Genomic DNA, 22272 nt, shown 5'->3' with positions numbered 1-22272 from the left:
ATGGCTTCAGTAGAGATCTATGGAAGACATTAGGGATCTTGAAAGAGGGTGGAAGGCACAGCCTGTACGCTACTGGGTTGATTTTTTCCACAATCTTGTACAGGCCAATGAATTTGGGGCCCAACTTGGCTGACGGAATCTTTAACTTAATGTTTCGCGTGGAGAGCCAAACTTTCTCTCCCACCTGAACCATGGGACCAGGTGTTCGTTTCCTGTCCGCGAAAAACTTATACCTGCCTTGAGACCTAGATATACGCTGCTGGACTTCTGCCCATGTATCTTTTAACCGCTGAACAGAGTTCACAGCCCCGGGGCACCCCGAATCCAGACGAGAAAACTCACCAAAATGAGGACTGAACCCATAGTTGATCAAGAAACGGGACATACCAGTGGATTGACTCACCCGACTATTGAAGGCAAATTCAGCCAACGGCAGTATATCACACCAGTCATTCTGTCTAGCAGAAGTCAGACATCTGAGGATCTGTTCCAGAGACTGATTAGTGCGTTCCGTCTGACCATTACTCTCAGGATGGTATGCAGACGAAAAGGACAGAGATATCCCTAATTTTTTGCAGAAAGCATGCCAAAACTTAGCCACAAACTGCACACCACGATCAGGCACCACATTCAGGGGTACCCCATGCAAGCGGACCACATGCTGCACAAACAATCTGGATAAGATCTCAGCAGAAGGTAATGCGGACAGGGGTATAAAATGAGCATGCTTTGAAAATCTGTCCACCACTACCCATACCACCGTATTACCCCTGGAAGAGGGAAGATTGGTAATAAAATCCATGGACAGATGGGTCCACGGTCTTTCGGGAGCTTCCAAGGGCATCAGCTCCCCCGCCGGCCGGCTATGGGAGCTTTTAGAACTAGCGCAGACCCCACAACCAGAAATGAATTTCTTTATATCAGAACCCAGAGTAGGCCACCAGAAGACCCTAGCCACCACCAGTCGTGTGGCTGATATACCAGGGTGAGCACACAACTTGGATTCGTGGAACTCTTGCAAGAGTTTAAGGCGAAGTTGCTCTAGGACAAACAACTTGCCCCCTGGCTTGGCCGCAGGAGCCAGCGACTGGGCCCCCTCAATTCCCCGTTCCAATTCAGACAAGATCCCTGCTAACACCACCCCAGGGTGCAGAATGGAGGACGATGGCTCAGGGACAGACACAGGGTGAAAACTATGAGATAAGGCGTCAGCCTTGACATTCTTTAACCCTGGATGGAATGTAATAGTAAACTGGAAACGAGAAAAAAAAAGTGACCAACGGGCCTGTCTGGGCGTTAATCTTTTAGCAGACTCGATGTAAGACAAATTTTTGTTATCAGTGATCACAGTAAGCGGGTGACTGGCCCCCTCCAAAAAGTGCCTCCATTCCTCAAACGCCAACTTAACCGCAAGAAGCTCTCTATTGCCTACATCATAATTTCTTTCAGCAGCAGAGAACTTCCTGGAAAAGAAGGCACATGGCCTGAGTTTGGTTAGAGTGGCAGGCCCTTGGGACAACACCGCTCCCACCCCCACCTCGGAGGCGTCTACCTCCACCACAAATGGCTTGGAAGGATCTGGCTGTACAAAGACAGGAGCAGACATAAAACATTTTTTCAGCGTCGCAAAGGCCTCTTTTGCGAGTGAGGACCAATTTCTCACATCCGCACCTTTGCATGTTAGATCTGTGAGAGGTTTGACCACTTGCGAAAACCCCCGGATAAATTTGCGGTAATAACTGGCAAACCCCAAGAAGCGCTGAAGACCCTTAAGATCTTGGGGTTGCACCCAATCCGCAATGGCCTGCACCTTCTTGGGGTCCATGCGAAAACCCTCACCGGATACAATTAATCCCAAAAAAGACAATTCTTGCACACAGAATACACATTTCTCCAATTTGGCATACAGATGATTTTCTCTCAGTCTTTGGAGAACAGATCGTACATGTTCCAAATGAGAATGCTTGTCGGAGGAGTATATCAAAATATCATCTAAGTAGATAACGACAAAACGACCAATGAGATCTAAGAATACCACGTTGATGAAATTCTGAAATATGGCGGGGGCGTTGGTAAGACCAAACGGCATGACTAAATCTTCAAATAGTCCCTCGGTCGTGAGGAACGCGGTTTTCCATTCATCCCCCTCTCGGACCCTTATCAAATTATATGCCCCCGAAGATCCAGTTTAGAAAACCACTTTTCCCCTGATAGTTGGTTACATAAGTCGGGAATCAACGGAAGGGGGTACGTATTCCATACAGTAATCTGATTAAGCTCCCGGAAGTCGAGACAGGGACGTAACCTGCCATCTTTTTTCTTTACAAAAAAGAAACCTGCCGCCACAGGTGAGACTGAAGGACGTATGTGTCCTTTGCGCAGACTTTCAGCAATGTACTCCTTCATAGCCAAGGCTCAGGACCGGACAAATTAAACAGACGGGCTTTAGGTAATTTAGCCCCCGGGACCAGCTCAATAGCGCAGTCAAAGGGTCTAAGTGGCGGTAACGTCTCGGCCTCGCTTTCGGAGAATACATCTTCGAAGTCCTTCAGGCATCCCGGAATACCTTTCAGCTCGACAGATGATACAGACACAGATTTAACAGGTTCAACCAGCAGTGCGGATTTATCACATAACTTAAAATCATTAAACCCCCATTGAACAATCTCCCCCGTTTTCCAGTTAATAACTGGGTTATGGTGTTGTAACCAGGGCATGCCCAACACCAACCCTGCAGGTAGATTGTCCAGCACAAAACAACTTAGGTTTTCCACATGAGTAGCGCCCACTCTGAGCGAAAACAAGTCAGACATAAAGAGAATTCCCTCCTTAGTGAGGGGAGAGGAGTCAATGGCCATCACCTTGATCGGAACCTTGAGCCTAACTGTCCCTATCTTGCAGTGTGTGACCAATTGGGAGTCAATGAGATTAGTCGATGACCCGCAGTCCACGAAGGCTGTAGAGGAAAAAGAACTACCGTCCACAAACAGTTCCAGAGGCAGTAACACTTTAGAAAACGAGGAAAAGGGTACCTGAGGGTCTGAGTAGTCTCCCTGTTGACTACCTAGACCTAGTTGTTTCCCGCTGACCGGGTTGAAGATGGGCAATCAGGACACTCCCTTTTCCAATGTCCCGTTTTACCGCAGTAAAAGCATAACTGCTTGTCCTTCCGGCGTTTCCTCTCTGTATCCTTCAGGGAGAGGGCGCCTACATCCATGAGCTCAGGGGCAGTCTCTTTTCCACTGGGGAACAATGGAGTCTCCACCTGCATCACCCCTCTGGCCCACAGCCTGCGGTCCATCCAGACAGCCTGGGTCATGGCGTCCTCGAGAGAGTTAGGTGGGGGATGTAATGCCAAGGCATCCTGCAGCCGCTCGGACAAGCCTCTGCGAAAGAGTCCTCGGAGTGCGGTGTCGTTCCAAGAGACCTCTGCGGCCCAGTGGCAGAATTCAGTACAAAACCACTCAGCTGAGTGTTTCCCCTGACAGACACTCATCACCATGTCCTCTGCCAATCGCACTCGGTCAGGCTCAACATAAATGTGCCCGAGGGCCTCAAAAAATGCATTCACAGACACTCTCTCAGGGGCAGTGGGAGAAAGGGAGAAATCCCAAGCTTGTGGGGACCATTTTAACAGAGACATAACAACCCCAACCTTCTGACTTTCGTCCCCAGAGGAACGTGGTCTCAAACTAAAAAAAAGTTTGCACCCCTCCATGAAGACCCTGAACTCCTTTTTGTTTCCAGAAAAAAAGTCAGGCAGTTTAACAGGTGGTTCTGGGGACACCAAAGCAACATCACTCGTTCCAGCCCCCAGAGACCCAGCAGCTAAAGCCCCCCGCACTGTCTCAGAAACCTGCTGCTGAGAACGAGCCAGAGCTTGCTGCTCCAGAGATAAACTCTGAAACATCTGACTCAGACTTTTCATCTTGTCATATGGGAGCCATAACTCTCTGCATAAAAAAACCCCCAAAAACTTAATGGTCAGTTATAATGTCAGGGTCCTGACAGCGCCGGCGTACAGCCTCCGCTAAGCAGGGACTCACCCACACCGTAGGGACCCCTGGGGACAAGAACAGCTGGAAAATAAAGATGCACAGGACCTGAATCTAGAAGTTTAGCAAGCCGGCATAGGACCTATGGTCATGTGACTGCAAGGGGGCAGGGCTTAGTGTCCTGCTTTCAGAGGAGGTAGAAAACTCAGAGTCAGGCAAAGCGGGGGTCAAGCACAATACAGGCAAGCGAGGTACCTGAGGGATAAACAGACGGAAGGTCAGACAAAGCCAAAGGTCATACACAAGATATCAGTACAGTACCAGGGATGAGACAGAACGGACAGTCAGGGCCAAGCAGAGATCAAAACCAAACAGACGTAGAAGGTACCAGGCAGAATCCAAAGCGATATCCAGAGAACAGACCGAGTCATACACAGAGAATCAAGCAACCAGAACACAACACTAACACACTCAGGGGTCACCACACAATGCCAAGGGCGAAAGTATAACTGACGGGGGATGGGAGCTTCCTGAGGCTATAAGAAGCCTCCCCAGAACCAATGGGAGGCCACCATAATAGGTCCCAGGTGTGCAGGTGAAAGTCTGCACTGAGATCAGAACATTAACCCCAGAAGTGCCGGTCATCCAGCACTGGTATCATGACATGGACATCTGGAAAAATGGTTTGGGAGATGATAACTCCATTTTTACAAAAAGGCTACAATCTGTATGTTGACAACTACTACACCAGCATACCCCTATTTAAAAGTCTGGTTGAACATAACATAGGGGCTTGTGGGACCATTCGCAAGAACCATCAGGGGTTTCCACAATCATTGGTCAAAGAAAAGTTCTGAAAGGGGCAGTCAGGGGCTTTACACAATGGAGAGCTGCTTGCCCTTAAGTATAAGGATAAAGATATTTTTATCCTGAGCTCGATCCACACAGATGCCACAAGGGCCACTGCAGACCAACAGGGATCCACTACTCCAAAACCTGTGTCTGTCACTGACTACAACAAATATATGGGGTGTGGACCTTGCAGATCAGGTTCTACAGCCATACCAGGTATCAAGAAAATCATATATCTGGTATAAAGAGTTAGTCATGTATTTGTTTCAGGTGGCCACATAGAATTCTTTTGTGTTATACAAAAAGCCGGAAATGCAGATACTTTCCTTGATTATCAGGAAAAGGTCACTGAAAATCTTGTTTTTGACAATTTTGCCCCCACCAATCCTTTAGAATGTGAAGATGTGAGAAGACTCACTGAGCGACATTTTATTGCACTCATCCCAGTAACTGAAACAAGAAAGATCCCCCAGAGAAGATGTCGTGTATGTTCCTATAGGGGAATAAGGCATGATACCCCCTATTATTACCCACAATGCCCATCATTGCCAGCCTTATGCCTCCATGACGGCTTTACAATCTTCCACACAGAACCACGTTTTTGAACTGTTTTGACATTCAAGCATTTGGATTATTTAGTGACAGACACATTTGAGTAGAGCTGACTTAACAATTTCCGGGGGTAGGTGGGGGAGGTCTCCAGAGACACAAGCTGGGCACAATATATTGGGCACTACAATGACATTTTTGCAATTTTTGCTATAAAACTTCTACTACGAGGTTCTGGAAATCATCCATGTAGTGAAAATGGTCACTATACCCATAGATGAATTCCCAGAGGGGTGTCATTTCCAAAATGGGGTCACTTCAGGGAGGATTCTCTTGTTCTGGCACTTAGCGGCTCTCCAAAGTGCCATAAAAGCAGAATCCCCCCTGAAGTGACCCCATTTTGGAAATGACACCCCTCTGGGAATTCATCTCTGGGTGTAGTGACCATTTACCTATCTACCAATGTAATATCTGGGGTTAAAAAAAACATTTTAGTCGTATAAATGTACCATATTATTCGGACTATAAGACGCACTTTTTCCCAAATATTTTTTGGGGAAAATAGGGGTGTGTCTTATAGTAGGAATATACTTACAAATGATGCAGTGGCGCTCTGTGCTGCGTGGAGGGCTCCGCCAGCATTTTGTCAAAGCCCAGAGGCCCCTGCAGCTCCATTGCTGCGATGCGGTGGTCTCCAGAAAAATGGCCGCTGTGGGCGGCTCATGCTCAGATTCAGATCTCGCCCCAAGATCTCGTTGCCGATCTCGTTGCTGAATCTGAGCATGCACCGCCCCCAGCTGCCATTTTCCCAGAAGCCACCGCATCGCAGCAATGGAGCTGCAGAGGCCTCCGCTTTGACAAAATGGCGCCGCCGCCCCAGCACAGAGTGCTGCCACCGTCGCAGGTAGAGCGCTGCCGCACCAGCATAGAGCGCTGCCGCCACCCCAGCACAGAGCACCGCTGCCGCACCAGCCTGGGATGGGATTTTCCGGAGGCCACTGCACCAGCATAGACCACCGAACAACCTCTTTGATCACTCTTGCACCTGTGCTGATCCCCCCGGTAAGCTGAATTCAGACTGTAAGACGGACCCCCATTTGGCACTTTTTTCCCCTATTCTCGTTTTGAAAATTTGGGGTGCATCTTATGGTCCGAAAAATACAGTAATTTTTTCTTCACTGCCCAATGGTATAATTTTCTATGGAACAGCAGTGGTGTCAGTATGCTCACTGCACCACTAGAAGAATTCATTCAGGGAAGTATTTGGTAAAATGCAGTCACTTTTGCGGCTTATGCTGTTCTGGCACCTCAGGGGCTCTGACAATGTGACATGTCACCCACAAACAATTCCAGCAAAATCTGCTCTCCAATATGGCGCTCACTCCCTTCCGAGCTCTGCCATGCACCCAAACAGTGGATTACCCCCACATATGGGGTGTCAGAATACTCAGGACAAATTGCAAAACAACTTTTTGGGTGCAATTTCTCCTGTTACCCTTTGGAAAAAACATTTGAGGTCGAAAAGTTAATTTTTTGTCGAAAAAATATGATTTTTTATTTTCACAACTCTATGTAACTAACTTCTGTGAAGCACTTGGGGATTCAAAGTGCCCATCACACATCTAGATAAGTTCCTTGGGGGGTTTAGTTTCCAAAATGGGGTCACTTCACTGTTTAGACACGTCATTGTCTCTGACAATGTGACGTCACCCACAAACAATTCCAATATGGCGCTCCTTCCCTTTCAAGCTCTGCCATGCGACCAAACAGTGGTTTCCCTTTTTATTTCCACGGCTCTACATTATGAACTTCTGTGAAGCACCTGTGGGTTCAAGGTGCTCAATACACATCTGGATAAGTTTCCTAAGGGGTCTAGTTTCCAAAATGGGGTCACTTGTTGGCGGTTTCCACTGTTTAGGGACATCAGGGGCTCTGCAAATGCGACATGGCAACCGCTAATTATTCCAGCATATTTTACAGTAAAAAAAAAATGAGAATTTGCAAAACAAAATGTATCATCCATTTTCTCCTGTTACCCTCGTGAAAGTAAAAAAAAAATTAGGTGTAAAGGAAAATTTTTGTGAAAGAAAAGTAAATGTTTATTTTTTCCTTCCACATTCCATTCATTCCTGTGAAGCACCTGAAGGGTTAATAAACTTCTTGATTGTGGTTTTGAGCACCTGGAGGGGTGCAGTTTTTAGAATAGTGTCACTTTTGGGTATTTTCTGTCATATTTACCCCCCAAACTCACTTCAAATGTGAGGTGGTCCCTAAAAAAATGGTTTTGTAAATTTTGCTATAAAAGTGAGAAATCGCTGTTTAACTTTTAACCCTTATAACTTTCTAACAAAAAAAAAATTGATATAGTTGATATAGAGGCTACTGCGCAGGCGCCGCCATCACTGGTGACATTGTGCTGGATGTAATTTTTTTCTAAGCCTCACAATAGCCACAATATTATAGGCATTATCACCAATAATATCAATGCTATTATATGCATTATGTAATAATGGGGGCAGGTCAGTGAGGGGTCAGCGACCTGTCATAAGCCAATACAGAGGAATATGTAATCAGTGCACCACATAAAGCCCCGCCCACAGCCCCACCCACAGCCCCGCCCCAGAGCACGAGAATCTCATTAACTGAAAGCTACAAATACAGATTACACAACAGTAAACCAGAGTTGCCCTCATTTATGGTGGATCATTGGAGCTACTATGAATCCTGACCAGAAGATTAGAGATAATAATATTGCTCCCCATTTCAGGAGAGATTGTGCAGTAATCTGAATTCCTTAGGATCAGAAACAATGTAATGTATGACGTGGAGAGAATCCATGACACCAGGGCTGGAGCCAACACATCTCCTGCAGGCGGGAATAAATGTATATTACAGCCCTCAGCCACGCACAGCTTAGAGATCTATCAGGGCACAGGTGGAATGTTTGTCCTGGAGATTATCACAATCCTCCTGGAAGTTAGTTGGTTTTAATACAAATGGAAAAGTCAGGATAAAGGGAAACTCTGCTGCTATTGGACAGAAATTCACACTTGGCCTCACTGCACATTTACTGGTGTCGCTCACAAAAGGGAAGTTTGGCCAGAAAGACTGGACCTGGTCTTGTAGGGACCATGAGACATTCAGCAGCACAGAAGGGAGAGAAGATTCATCCGATAAGATCTCAGGGATCTAGGAAGCCAACAGCATCATTACCCTCCGCTTTCTCTTACAGGCCCAGCATAAGATTTTTCTACAAGTGATTTTCTATCTTGTCAGCACATTCTACGTACGCTGTCATTTGGCTTTATAGTTACAGATCTGGGCAGGTAACGGTCAGCGTCTCCTAATGTGATGGAGAGAATGGCTATTTCGTTTCTTTTGAGAATAAACTTGAGTTTTGTGCAAGCTTTACTGAGAAGAGTAGACATGTAAAGCCGGGATCACACTACTGTGTGTGATGTGAGAAACTCGCACGAGTCTCTCGCATCAACACCCGGCACTGCCACCGATACTCAGAACCGGAGCTGTGGTTGCATGTATTTCTATGCATTTCTATGCAGCCGCAGCTCCGGTCCTGAGTACCAGCAGCGGTGCTGGATGTTGATTACGAGAGATTCGTGCGAGTTTCTCGTATCACACAAGGAAGTGTGATTCCGGCCTAACTGTGTATTCGGTGTGACTCTTTAAGCGTGCACTCAGCCTATATTGGGTTAGTACAAGGAATCATATAGGTATTGCTTTAAGGGATCACCCTCACACTAATACCAGGGGGTAGGTGGATCCTCCAGTTTGTAAGTTCTATACAAAAGGACTTTCAATGCCCAAAGTCATTTGAACAGTTTTGGGTGGAGGAGAATGTTGTAGTCTAGAGGCAAAATGGTGATCATGGTAATACGGCCGGACTACACCACCGATAAAGCAGCCACAGCCGGTGACTGAGAGGAATCTGTGACTTCTCTGCATTCAGTGGTTACTACTCACCTGGGTAGTCATATGTGGGAATCTCCTCTTTACACCGCTCATCACCCCTCACATATGTCTCTGTAGTATTAATATGGGTCAGATCTTCACCCTGAAACAAATATTGTAAAAGTCACCGACAGATGGAGAAGTCCCATCTATGATCAGCTCTAATCCTGCCATCTCCACCGCTCTCATTACACAAGTATAAAACATATAATACTGGTGGATAAAACAAGACTGAGCACAAGACCTTCACAGCCGTCTACACATCATAGGGGAGATCTCCTGACACCTTCTCTCCATCTACCTGATGATCCTGAGGAGCACTGGGATCTTCTTGGTTACAGTCCTGTGGAAGAAGAGGACGGGGACATCTCTCTGGTGTTGTCCTCTTACTGGATAGATCTGGAGGAAACACATACAGGGACTGAATTCATTCTCTACATACAGATAATTATAGGCCGTGTGTATTTAGTCCTGTCTATTACCTGGTGATGTGAGGGGCTGGGGAACCTCTATTATGACGTCCTTGTACAGATCTCTGTGTCCTTCTAAATACTCCCACTCCTCCATGGAGAAATAGACAGCGACATCCTGACACCTTATAGGAACCTGACACATAGAATGATACCGTCATCCCCCGATCCCTTCATAGTGTTACTGCATAATGTCCCAGCATTCCCAGCAGTGTCACCTCTCCAGTCAGCAGCTCAATCATCTTGTAGATGAGTTCTAGGATCTTCTGGTCATTGATGTCCTCATGGATCAGGGGGTGAGGTGGAGGCCCCGTGATTGGGCTCAGGAGTCTTCCCCATCCCTCAGACACAGGGTCCTGACAGCGATCACTAGAGGTCTTCTTCACCACTGTGTAATCCTGGTTATGGAGAGACACATTAATAAATCTCACTACAGACATTTCCAGAGTCCTCACCTCTCCAGTTCTGTCCATCTGTTATTCCCATAGATAAGAATGATGTAATGTGACGTCATCAGAATCTCTCACCTCTCCAGTGAGACGGAAGAGGATCTCTAGGGTGAGGTGTAACATCCTCTCCGCCATCTTGTCTCTGTCCATATCCATCCTTGATGGGTAAATCAGGAAAACTCTATTTTGTAGAAGATCTTCACTGAGAGGATCCGATATTGTAGAGACCTGAATGAGAAGAAGATGATCCGATGTAACATCATAAGAATCCTGTGTAATAATACAATTACTGGAGATAATAAGGGAAACATATGAGGAGATTTATTATCTTACAGGGTTTAGTTTTCTTCCCTGACATCTACTAATAAAACCTATATATTTAGGCCACAGACAACAAGCAGTTTCCTCCTCGGAGTCGGCAGCTGAACACGTTCCTCATAGACTCATCAGCGTCACCATCAATTACCATCAGAGTGAAGGAACATCGCTCCTCTATTCAGCTCTATGGATCCAGGATGAAATCCACTGCGGTCCCTGCAAGAAAAGAGCGAAGTCTGGTGAGACCCCCGAGGCCGGAGATTTCTACAGCTGCTCTGTGCACACAGGACCTGTGATGAGGTCACAGGAGGGGAGGAGTCAGGGGTCACATGATCAGGGGCCTCAGTGTGTGCAGGACTCTGCTGTGCTGGTTGTCATGGTGCTGGATGAGGGGAAGTTACTGTGTGGGGTCAGGAGGGGTTTAGGCTGTGTGCACACGCTGCGGATTAGGTGCGGATTCACCCGCGCGGATTTTGTAAAATCCGCAGGTGAAACCGCAGGTCAAAATACCTGCGGTTTTACCTGCGGATTGCTCTGCGGTTTTGCCCTGCGGTTTTTCATCTCCTCAATGGAGGAGATGGCAAACCGCAGGCGAATCCGCAGAAAGAATTGACATGTCAATTCTTTCTGCGGATTGAAAACCGAACATAATACGCAGGGTGTGCACACAGCCTTACAGGGTGGATGTAGCAGAGCCGTGTGTGTGCGAGGTGTACGGAGCGGAGCCGTGTGTGTACGAGGTGTACGGAGCGGAGCCATGTGTGTACGATGTGTACGGAGCGGAGCTGTGTGTGTACGAGGTGTACGGAGCGGAGCCGTGTGTGTACGAGGTGTACGGAGCGGAGCCGTGTGTGTACGAGGTGTACGGAGCGGAGCTGTGTGTGTACGAGGTGTACGGAGCGGAGCCGTGTGTGTACGAGGTGTACGGAGCGGAGCCGTGTGTGTACGAGGTGTACGGAGCGGAGCCGTGTTTGTGTGGACCCCTCTGTGTACTCTGTATACCCCCATCTTCAGTCACAGACCCCACAGTGTACACTGTATACACCTATATACCCCCAGCTTTGGTTGCAGACCCCTCTGTGTTCACTGTATACACCTGTTTATCCCCAGTTTTGGTCGCAGACCCCTGTGTACACTGTATACACCCATATACCCCCAGCTTCAGTCGTAGACCCCTGTGTACTGTATTCACCTGTATACCCCCAGCTTCAGTCACAGACCCCACGTCTCACACTGTATTCACCTGTATACCCCCAGCTTCAGTCTCAGAACTCTGTGTGTATGCTGTATACACCCGTATACCCCCAGATTCGGTCACAGCCCCCTGTGTTCACTGTATATACCTGTATATCCCCAGTTTTAGTCGCAGACCCCTGTGTACACTGTATACACCCGTATACCCCCAGCTTCAGTCGTAGACCCCTGTGTACTGTATTCACCTGTATACCCCCAGCTTCAGTCACAGACCCCACGTCTCACACTGTATTCACCTGTATACCCCCAGCTTCAGTCTCAGAACTCTGTGTGTATGCTGTATACACCCGTATACCCCCAGATTCGGTCACAGCCCCCTGTGTTCACTGTATATACCTGTATATCCCCAGTTTTAGTCGCAGACCCCTGTGTACACTGTATACACCCGTATACCCCCAGCTTCGGTCGCAGATCCCTGTGTACTCTGTATACACCTGTATACCCCCAGCTTTGGTTGCAGACCCCTCTGTGTATGCTGTATACACCCGTATACCCCCAGCTTTGGTTGCAGACCCCTGTGTACACTGTATACACCCGTATACCCCCAGCTTCAGTCGTAGACCCCTGTGTACTGTATTCACCTGTATACCCCCAGCTTCAGTCACAGACCCCACGTCTCACACTGTATTCACCTGTATACCCCCAGCTTCAGTCTCAGAACTCTGTGTGTATGCTGTATACACCCGTATACCCCCAGATTCGGTCACAGCCCCCTGTGTTCACTGTATATACCTGTATATCCCCAGTTTTAGTCGCAGACCCCTGTGTACACTGTATACACCCGTATACCCCCAGCTTCAGTCGTAGACCCCTGTGTACTGTATTCACCTGTATACCCCCAGCTTCAGTCACAGACCCCACGTCTCACACTGTATTCACCTGTATACCCCCAGCTTCAGTCTCAGAACTCTGTGTGTATGCTGTATACACCCGTATACCCCCAGATTCGGTCACAGCCCCCTGTGTTCACTGTATATACCTGTATATCCCCAGTTTTAGTCGCAGACCCCTGTGTACACTGTATACACCCGTATACCCCCAGCTTCGGTCGCAGATCCCTGTGTACTCTGTATACACCTGTATACCCCCAGCTTTGGTTGCAGACCCCTCTGTGTATGCTGTATACACCCGTATACCCCCAGCTTTGGTTGCAGACCTCTGTGTACACTGTATACACCCGTATACCCCCAGCTTCGGTCGCAGACCCCTGTGTACACTGTATACACCCATATACCCCCAGCTTCAGTCGTAGACCCCTGTGTACTGTATTCACCTGTATACCCCCAGCTTCAGTCACAGACCCCACGTCTCACACTGTATTCACCTGTATACCCCCAGCTTCAGTCTCAGAACTCTGTGTGTATGCTGTATACACCCGTATACCCCCAGCTTCGGTCACAGACCCTTCTGTGTATGCTGTATACACCCGTATACCCCCAGATTCGGTCACAGCCCCCTGTGTTCACTGTATATACCTGTATATCCCCAGTTTTAGTCGCAGACCCCTGTGTACACTGTATACACCCGTATACCCCCAGCTTCGGTCGCAGATCCCTGTGTACTCTGTATACACCTGTATACCCCCAGCTTTGGTTGCAGACCCCTCTGTGTATGCTGTATACACCCGTATACCCCCAGCTTTGGTTGCAGACCTCTGTGTACACTGTATACACCCGTATACCCCCAGCTTCGGTCGCAGATCCCTGTGTACTCTGTATACACCTGTATACCCCAGCTTTGGTCGCAGACTCCTGTGTATGCTGAATACACCCGTATACCCCCAGCTTCGGTAACTGACCCCTGTGTACACTGTATACACCCATATACCCCCAGCTTTGGTCGCAGACCCCTCTGTGTATGCTGTATACACCCGTATACCGCCAGCTTCGGTCACAGACCCCTCTGTGTATGCTGTATACACCCGTATACCCCCAGCTTCGGTCACAGACCCCTCTGTGTATGCTGTATACACCCGTATACCCCCAGCTTCGGTCACAGACCCCTCTGTGTATGCTGTATACACCCGTATACCCCCAGCTTCGGTCACGGACACTGCATCTCTCACCCTGTAGAACTGACGCCGGACACACACGGTAAAACTGCGGTCGTCGGTCTCTCATCTCTCGCACTTATACTGATAACATAAGATGGAGTCAGACGAACCCTCCTACAAAACGTGAGAACAAAGTCATTACTACAGGACTGTGTGAGAAAGGGATTTATTCTACAAGAAACGCTGGGGCCACAAATGAGAATAACATAATGTCGCTCATCTTCTCTTTCACCATAGATATTGACAGTGAGGGCGACTTCCACTTTGCCGCAATGTGGATTTTAGTGGCCATACATAAGTAGTTTACTAGCTTCTGAAAGCTTTCTGGAAGCTGGGAAGGCCTGGTTCCCAGTAAAAGAGTAAAAGGTTCCAGAACAACCGGTCCACCATACATCTGTGCTATCAGACGCTTCACCTTCTCCCAAAGCCCAGAAACCACCGTACAAGACCACCAAATATGTCTCATGTCACCAGATATTCCACAGCCCCTAATACAGTCTCCCGAGATTTTAGGAAAAATGCTGTGAATTTTTTCCTGTACATAATAGACTCTGTGCAATAGTTTTAAGGAGGTCTCCACAAGGGAAGTCTGGTGACTACCTCATGATATGGTGTCACAGCTACAATACCATTCATCAATTGACTGTTCAAACCCCAAATCCTCCTCCCACTGTAACACAGTGTATACTTCAATTTTTTATCATCTTTTGGAGAATTTATAGCATAGTAGATCAATGAGATCGTTCCCCTGCCCAAAGGGTCATTTAGACATTAATTTTCAAAACTGGTTGCCCTGAGAGTAGTACCGCTCGGGAAGATCTGCTTTGCAAAGTGGGAGATCTGGTTCAAGCGCATTACCTCCCTAACTGGAGGGTCAAATTTTTGAACAAATTCCTGTCTGTCAAGTAAGATATTAAATGGGGAACACAAATGTTTAAGTATATGAATACCTTTCAGCTTCCACCAAGAAAAAATTAGTGGCTCAAGACCTGGCGGGAACATGGGGTTTTGTAATATAGCTGTCAGGGGAGAAGGGCTTGATTGTAAGTTATATTTAAACCAGACTTTTCTCCAAAGAAGCAACGAGTGGACTGTAAAAGGAGCCACATTCATTAACCCCCGTGGAAGTCGGTCTGTGGTCCACATTAGGCCTGATAAAGAGAATGGTTTGGAGAGAAATGATTCCAGAATAACCCATCTCGGACTATTGGGATATGAACACGCACTTATTAATGGAGCAATCTGTGCCGACTTGTAATAAAGTGTAAAATTAGGGAGGGATAAACCCCCTTCTTTTCTGTGACGGAACATACGTTTTTGCACAATTCTGGGTTGTTTTCCGAGCCAAAGAAACTTAGACATCATAGAGTGTAAATGAGTGATCGTTCTGGCTGGTACCATAATTGGGAGGGACCTAAATAGATGTAAGAAGCGAGGCAGTGACACCATTTTTAATGCATGTATTCTGCCGAGCCAGAATAACTTTGAGGAAGCCCATCTATCCAGGTCCCTCTGGAAGTTTTGGATCAGTGGAGTGTAATTCCACCGAAACAGAGGTGACCTGTTGGCTGTTAAGTTGATACCCAGATATGTTAGATAATGTTCTTTGTGTATAAACCCAAAATGGGAGGCTATATTAGTTTGCTCTGTCTTAGGAAAATTTACAAATATTGCTTCGGATTTATCAATGTTAATCTTTAACCCTGAGATCTTCTCAAATTCGTGAAGGAGGGAAAACAAGTGAGGGAGTGTAGTGTGGGGACTTATTAATGTTAGCAGGAGATCATCCGCAAAGAGGCTGACTTTATATTGGTCTCCCATATTCTCAGGGCCCAGGATATTCTGATCTCTCCTTATTGCTTCCACAATGGGTTCCATTGCAAGTGCAAAAAGATCCGGAGATAGAGGACAGCCCTGCCTGGTACCCTCTGAATATTAATTGGAGGGGGATGTGGTGACGGGAGTTTTACATAAGCGATAGGGCTGTCATATAACAATTGGAGGCACTTTATAAGTTTAGGGGAGAATCCGACTTCCGATAGAACCGTAAAGAGATATGTCCAGGACGCCGAATCGAAAGCCCTCTCAATATCTAATGCAAGCAGGAGAAGTCGCTTTCGTTGTAGGTTAGTTGTATGAATAATATTTAACGCTCTCCTAATATTATCTGGGCCTGTCGCGCTGGTATAAAACCAACCTGACCCCGGTGGATGAGGTGAGGGAGGATTTTATTGATCCTGTCACAATGGATGTAAAGATTTTGAAGTCAATGTATAAGAGGGATATAGGTCTATAATTTGTTGTGAGATGATCTTTCTTAGGATTAGGGATTACGGTTACATGCGCCACGTAGAGCTCAGGGGGCAGCTGTGAGCCATTTAGTAGTGAATTACAGAGGTTTTTATATGTGGTGTCAGCACATCGCTGCATATTTTATAATATATTGCTGTAAGACCATCCGGCCCCGGGGACTTTCCTCTTTTTAGTTTTTTGATTGGTGAAACTATTTCCTCCTCAGAGATGTGTAAATGGAGTTGTTGTGCCGCGGACTCAGTCAGGTTAGGTAGATGTAGTGTGTGAAGGAATGACTCCAGTAGTGAGGGGGGTGATTGTGGGGGGAATACAAACTCTGGGGGTATTCATTATAAGTGCTATACATGACATCGGGGTGGGCTGAGGTCTGACCCTTAGGGTCTTTTATAGAGGAGATTATCTCCAGTGACTCTCTCATTCTGAGCTTACGAGCGGCATCTTATTAGGCTTATTGGCATGGTGATAAAACGCGGCTTTACTCCAAGTTAGCGCCTCTCCGTTCTGGTGGTGAGAATGGCGTCTAATTGTCATTTCATATCTTGTATTTGTGTAGATAAGTATAGGGGTGAAGAGCGCTGATTGGCCAATTCTAACTCCTGCAGTTTCTCCTCCAGTCTGGGCTGTAATTCAGACCTTTCTTCTTCCTGTCGGCCGCTAACTTAATCACAGAACCGGGAATAGATTTTCTGTGCGCGAGTCACATTGCTCCAAGTGAGGCCTCCTCCGCTGTGTGAGTTTAGGGGAAATTTGTTATATCTTCTCTTATAGCGGTTACATTAGAGATTTGGGCATTTTAGCTCCTGGTGTGGAGTCGATAGCACAATCATATGCCGCCATATAGTAGACGGCCGGTAACTGGTGAGAATTCCCTCATGTGTGGGGTCTATTACCCTCCAGAGAAATCACACGTTACATTCCACACATAACACTGTGTAGAGAAGGCGGCGCGGAGTAATTGTGCCAGTAGTGAGGGGCGAATAATGGCGGGAATGTCACTGACTGAGGAGAAGGCTCCATGGTGGTCTGCACTCCGGAGATCATGTGACCCCTGACTCCTCCCCTCCTGTGACCTCATCACAGGTCCTGTGCACACAGCAGCCATAAATGTGGAGTGCGGCTCTGCAGGTTAGTGATGGGCAGTCCGGCTCTTCTGTCTCCTTTCCCCACTTGTCTCCCTCCTGTCCCTTCACTATAAAGCCTGGGCCTCATTATACAGCTGTACAGGGGTCTAGTGAAGGCTTTTTAGCCCTTTCCTCAGACTGTAGCTCCTGGGCACAGGCCCTCACTCCTGTCCCTTCACTATAAAGGCTGGGCCTCATTATACAGCTGTACAGGGGTCTAGTGAAGGCTTTTTAGCCCTTTCCTCAGACTGTAGTTCCTGGGTACAGGCCCTCACTCTTTTCCCTTCACTATAGAGCCTGGGCCTCATTATACAGCTGTACAGGGGTCTAGTGAAGGCTTTTTAGCCCTTTCCTCAGACTGTAGCTCCTGGGCACAGGCCCTCACTCCTGTCCCTTCAATATAAAGCCTGGGCCTCATTATACAGCTGTACAGGGGTCTAGTGAAGGCTTTTTAGCCCTTTCCTCAGACTGTAGCTCCTGGGCACAAGCCCTCACTCCTGTCCCTTCACTATAAAGCCTGGGCCTCATTATACAGCTGTACAGGGGTCTAGTGAAGGCTTTTTAGCCCTTTCCTCAGACTGTAGCTCCTGGGAACAGGCCCTCACTCCTGTCCCTTCACTATAAAGCCTGGGCCTCATTATACAGCTGTACAGGGGTCTAGTGAAGGCTTTTTAGCCCTTTCCTCAGACTGTAGCTCCAGGGCACAGGCCCTCACTCCTGTCTCTTCACTATAAAGCCTGGGCCTCATTATACAGCTGTACAGGAGTCTAGTGAAGGCTTTTTAGCTCTTTCCTCAGACTGTAGCTCCTGGGCACAGGCCCTCACTCCTGTCCCTTCACTATAAAGCCTGGGCCTCATTATCCAGCTGTACAGGGGTCTAGTGAAGGCTTTTTAGCCCTTTCCTCAGACTGTAGCTCCTGGGCACAGGCCCTCACTCCTGTCCCTTCACTATAAAGCCTGGGCCTCATTATCCAGCTGTACAGGGGTCTAGTGAAGGCTTTTTAGCCCTTTCCTCAGACTGTAGCTCCTGGGCACAGGCCCTCACTCCTGTCCCTTCACTATAAAGCCTGGGCCTCATTATACACCTGTACAGGGGTCTAGTGAAGGCTTTTTAGCCCTTTCCTCAGTCTGTAGCTCCTGGGATCAGGCACTCACTCCTGTCCCTTCACTATAAAGCCTGGGCCTCATTATACAGCTGTACAGGGGTCTAGTGAAGGCTTTTTAGCCCTTTCCTCAGACTGTAGCTCCTGGGATCAGGCCCTCACTCCTGTCCCTTCACTATAGAGCCTGGGCCTCATTATACAGCTGTACAGGGGTCTAGTGAAGGCTTTTCAGCCCTTTCCTCAGACTGTAGCTCCTGGGCACAGGCCCTCACTCCTGTCCCTTCACTATAAAGCCTGGGCCTCATTATACAGCTGTACAGGGGTCTAGTGAAGGCTTTTTAGCCCTTTCCTCAGACTGTAGCTCCTGGGCACAGGCCCTCACTCCTGTCCCTTCACTATAAAGCCTGGGCCTCATTATACAGCTGTACAGGGGTCTAGTGAAGGCTTTTCAGCCCTTTCCTCAGACTGTATCTCCTGGGCACAGGTCCTCACTCCTGTCCCTTCACTATAAAGCCTGGGCCTCATTATACAGCTGTACAGGGGTCTAGTGAAGGCTTTTTAGCCCTTTCCTCAGACTGTAGCTCCTGGGCACAGGCCCTCACTCCTGTCCCTTCACTATAAAGCCTGGGCCTCATTATACACCTGTACAGGGGTCTAGTGAAGGCTTTTTAGCCCTTTCCTCAGTCTGTAGCTCCTGGGATCAGGCACTCACTCCTGTCCCTTCACTATAAAGCCTGGGCCTCATTATACAGCTGTACAGGCGTCTAGTGAAGGCTTTTTAGCCCTTTCCTCAGACTGTAGCTCCTGGGAACAGGCCCTCACTCCTGTCCCTTCACTATAAAGCCTGGGCCTCATTATACAGCTGTACAGGGGTCTAGTGAAGGCTTTTTAGCCCTTTCCTCAGACTGTAGCTCCTGAGATCAGGCCCTCACTCCTGTCCCTTCACTATAAAGCCTGGGCCTCATTATACAGCTGTACAGGGGTCTAGTGAAGGCTTTTTAGCCCTTTCCTCAGACTGTAGCTCCTGGGAACAGGCCCTCACTCCTGACCTTTCACTATAAAGCCTGGGCCTCATTATACAGCTGTACAGGGGTCTAGTGAAGGCTTTTTAGCCCTTTCCTCAGACTGTAGCTCCTGGTCTCCATGTGATCTCACCATAACCCTAACAAGCGAATTAAGGTGTGAAATCTTGATCAAAATTATCTCAGTACACAAATCTCTAAATGTGCCCAAAGTTTTGCATCGCCCCTTTTACTTTTTGCAATTATGAAATTGTCTATATATATATATATATATATATATATATATATTTTTATTATTGTTGCCTAAAATACAAAGGCCATGTGTCATCTTAGAGGTTCGGCCTTTTAGAGATCATTTCATCTTCATCTTACTGCTGCTCACAATAACGGTCATTTTGACCAGGGGCGCCCACACTTTTACATGCCGCTGTCAATGCTTCATCCCACTGGTGCTCAATATTTAATAGGGTCTTGCTATTAATCTTAATGAAAATTTCGGTTAATTTCTTTGAGCTGTTATTACTAGAGATGAGCGAATATTGTCGGAGAAGTTGTTATTGGCTAATATCCCTTACCGGATAGCTGCATCGGGACCCCGGATCCCTGGAGCGCTCCCGATAATCAGCTGCATGTGTCGCTCTCCATGCAGGTGCTGTGACTATCACACAGCGCGACACACGCAGCTGATTATCAGGAGCGCTCCAGCACACTGAGTCCTGCACACACTGAGGCCCCTGATCATGTGACCCCTGACTCCTCCCCTCCTGTGACCTCATCACAGGTCCTGTGTGCACAGAGCAGTCATATATGTGGCAGACACTCCTGGTCTTCTGCTTTCTGGGCCGGTTCCTCCTGTGAGTCCTATTAACCCTTTCGCTCCCTGTATTCTCCTTTCTGACTAGGACAATATCTGAATTCGGACAGTGTGACAGAAATTTAAGCAATGTGGAAGGAAAAAATGACAATTTTACTTTTTTCCTCACAAAAATGTGACTTTAGCCCCAAAATTGGCAGCGTAACAAATCCTTATTTTCCCCACTGTAGTTTGTAGACTCCATATACAGATCCCTTAAGTGAGAAAAGAGCTGAATTCCCCACTTAAGTTATTGCATTTTGGAAATTGCCCCCACTGGGAATTTATCTCCAGGTAAAGGCACAATTGTGTCTCCATGGGGGTTGTGCTCGCAGCCCAACATCGTGTGACCCTCCAAAGAAATGCCACCCCGCACCATTACTGACCACTGCCAAACCGGTCATGCTGAAGGATGTTGCAGACAGCAGATCGCTCTCCACGGCGTCTCCAGACTCTGTCACGTCTGTCACATGTGCTCAGTGTGAACCTGCTTTCATCTGTGAAGAGCACAGGGCGCCAGTGGTGAATTTGCCAACCCTGGTGTTCTGTGGCAAATGCCAAGCGTCCTGTACGGTGTTGGGCTGTGAGCACAACCCCCATCTGTGGGCATCGGGCCCTCAGACCATCCTCATGGAGTCGGTTTCTAACCGTTTGTACAGACACATGCACATTTGTGGCCTGCTGAAGATCATTTTGCAGGGCTCTGGCAGTGCTCCTCCTGTTCCTCCTTGCATAAAGGTGGAGGTAGCGGTCCTGCTGCTGGGTTGGTGCCCTCCTACGGCCCCCTCCACATCTCCTGGTGTACTGGCCTATTCCTGGTAGCGCCTCCAGCCTCTGGACACTACGCTGACAGACACAGCAAACCTTCTTGCCACAGCTCGCATTGATGTGCCATCCTGATTGAGCTGCACTACCTGAGCCACTTGTGTGGGTTGTAGAGTCCGTCTCATGCTACCACGAGTGTGAAAGCACAACCAACATTCAAAAGTGACTAAAACATCATCCAGAAGCATTGGTACTGAGATGTGGTCTGTGGTCCCCACCTGCTGAACCACTCCTTTATTGAGGGTGTCTTGATAATTGCCAATAATTTCCATCTGTTGTCTATTCCATTTGCACAGCAGCATGTGAAATTGATTGTCAATCAGTGTTGCTTCCTAAGTGGACAGTTTGATTTCACAGAAGTTTGATTTACTTGGAGTTATATTCTGTTATTTAAGTGTTCCCTTTATTTTTTTGAACAGTGTATATAGATAGATAGATTTTTTTTCTTTGCATTGGAGGGTCCAATTCCAGCTATTGCTGTGGGATCTGTGATTTCTATCTACTCCACTGTGTACAGGATAATAGAGTATAATAAAGTAGTTATGGACGAGACGTAACTAACATTGTGCAGTGACTCTGCTTTCCATATAGTGATGGATATTTCTTGTTGATGAAACTGTGATTTTTTTTTCCACTTCAAACCTTTTTTTAAACCCCTCTGATCAGTGCGATCATACAACATACAAGCCTCTGATGGCTCCGGTGATGCCCTGTACTACTGTAGTGCCGTGTATCATCACTGCCTGTCAGTGTAATACTAACGGCCCCATACACATGAGATCAGAGTTGGCTGAACGGTCATTTGGCAGACGGCGATCTCTCCCGACTCCCCCATACACACAAATATTCCAGCTTTCCTGTGGTCTGTATGAGAGAGTCGCCTCCAGACTCCTCTAGAGGAGGATTATCTACAGGAAGAACAAACGGATTATCCTCTGAAATTCAGGATGCCGGATCCTTCTCTGCCCTGACATCATCTGTCTGGAGGCCCCCAAATACATTGTATGGTCGGCCAAACCCCCCGAAGTCAGTGCTTTCATGGAACTTTAGTCTAATGTGTATGGGGGCGTTATAAGGTAACTTATTGGACGCTGCCTCTGGCCCGACCTAATAGACCTTCATACAT

At 47.5% G+C, this 22272-nt stretch overlaps 1 pseudogene; it reads right to left on the bottom strand.

Annotated features, from left to right (window-relative positions):
* LOC141078130 (uncharacterized) overlaps positions 1 to 10880 on the bottom strand; it is a 68783-nt pseudogene extending 57903 nt beyond the window's left edge.
* Between the last annotated feature and the right edge of the window lie 11392 nt (positions 10881 to 22272).

The sequence above is a fragment of the Dendrobates tinctorius genome, unplaced genomic scaffold (genome assembly GCF_039654945.1).
Source record: "Dendrobates tinctorius isolate UK_male_01 unplaced genomic scaffold, ASM3965494v1 ptg000504l, whole genome shotgun sequence".
NCBI lineage: Eukaryota > Metazoa > Chordata > Amphibia > Anura > Dendrobatidae > Dendrobates > Dendrobates tinctorius.
Note: the sequence above shows the minus strand (reverse complement) of the source record. Positions and strands in the feature narration are given on the sequence as shown.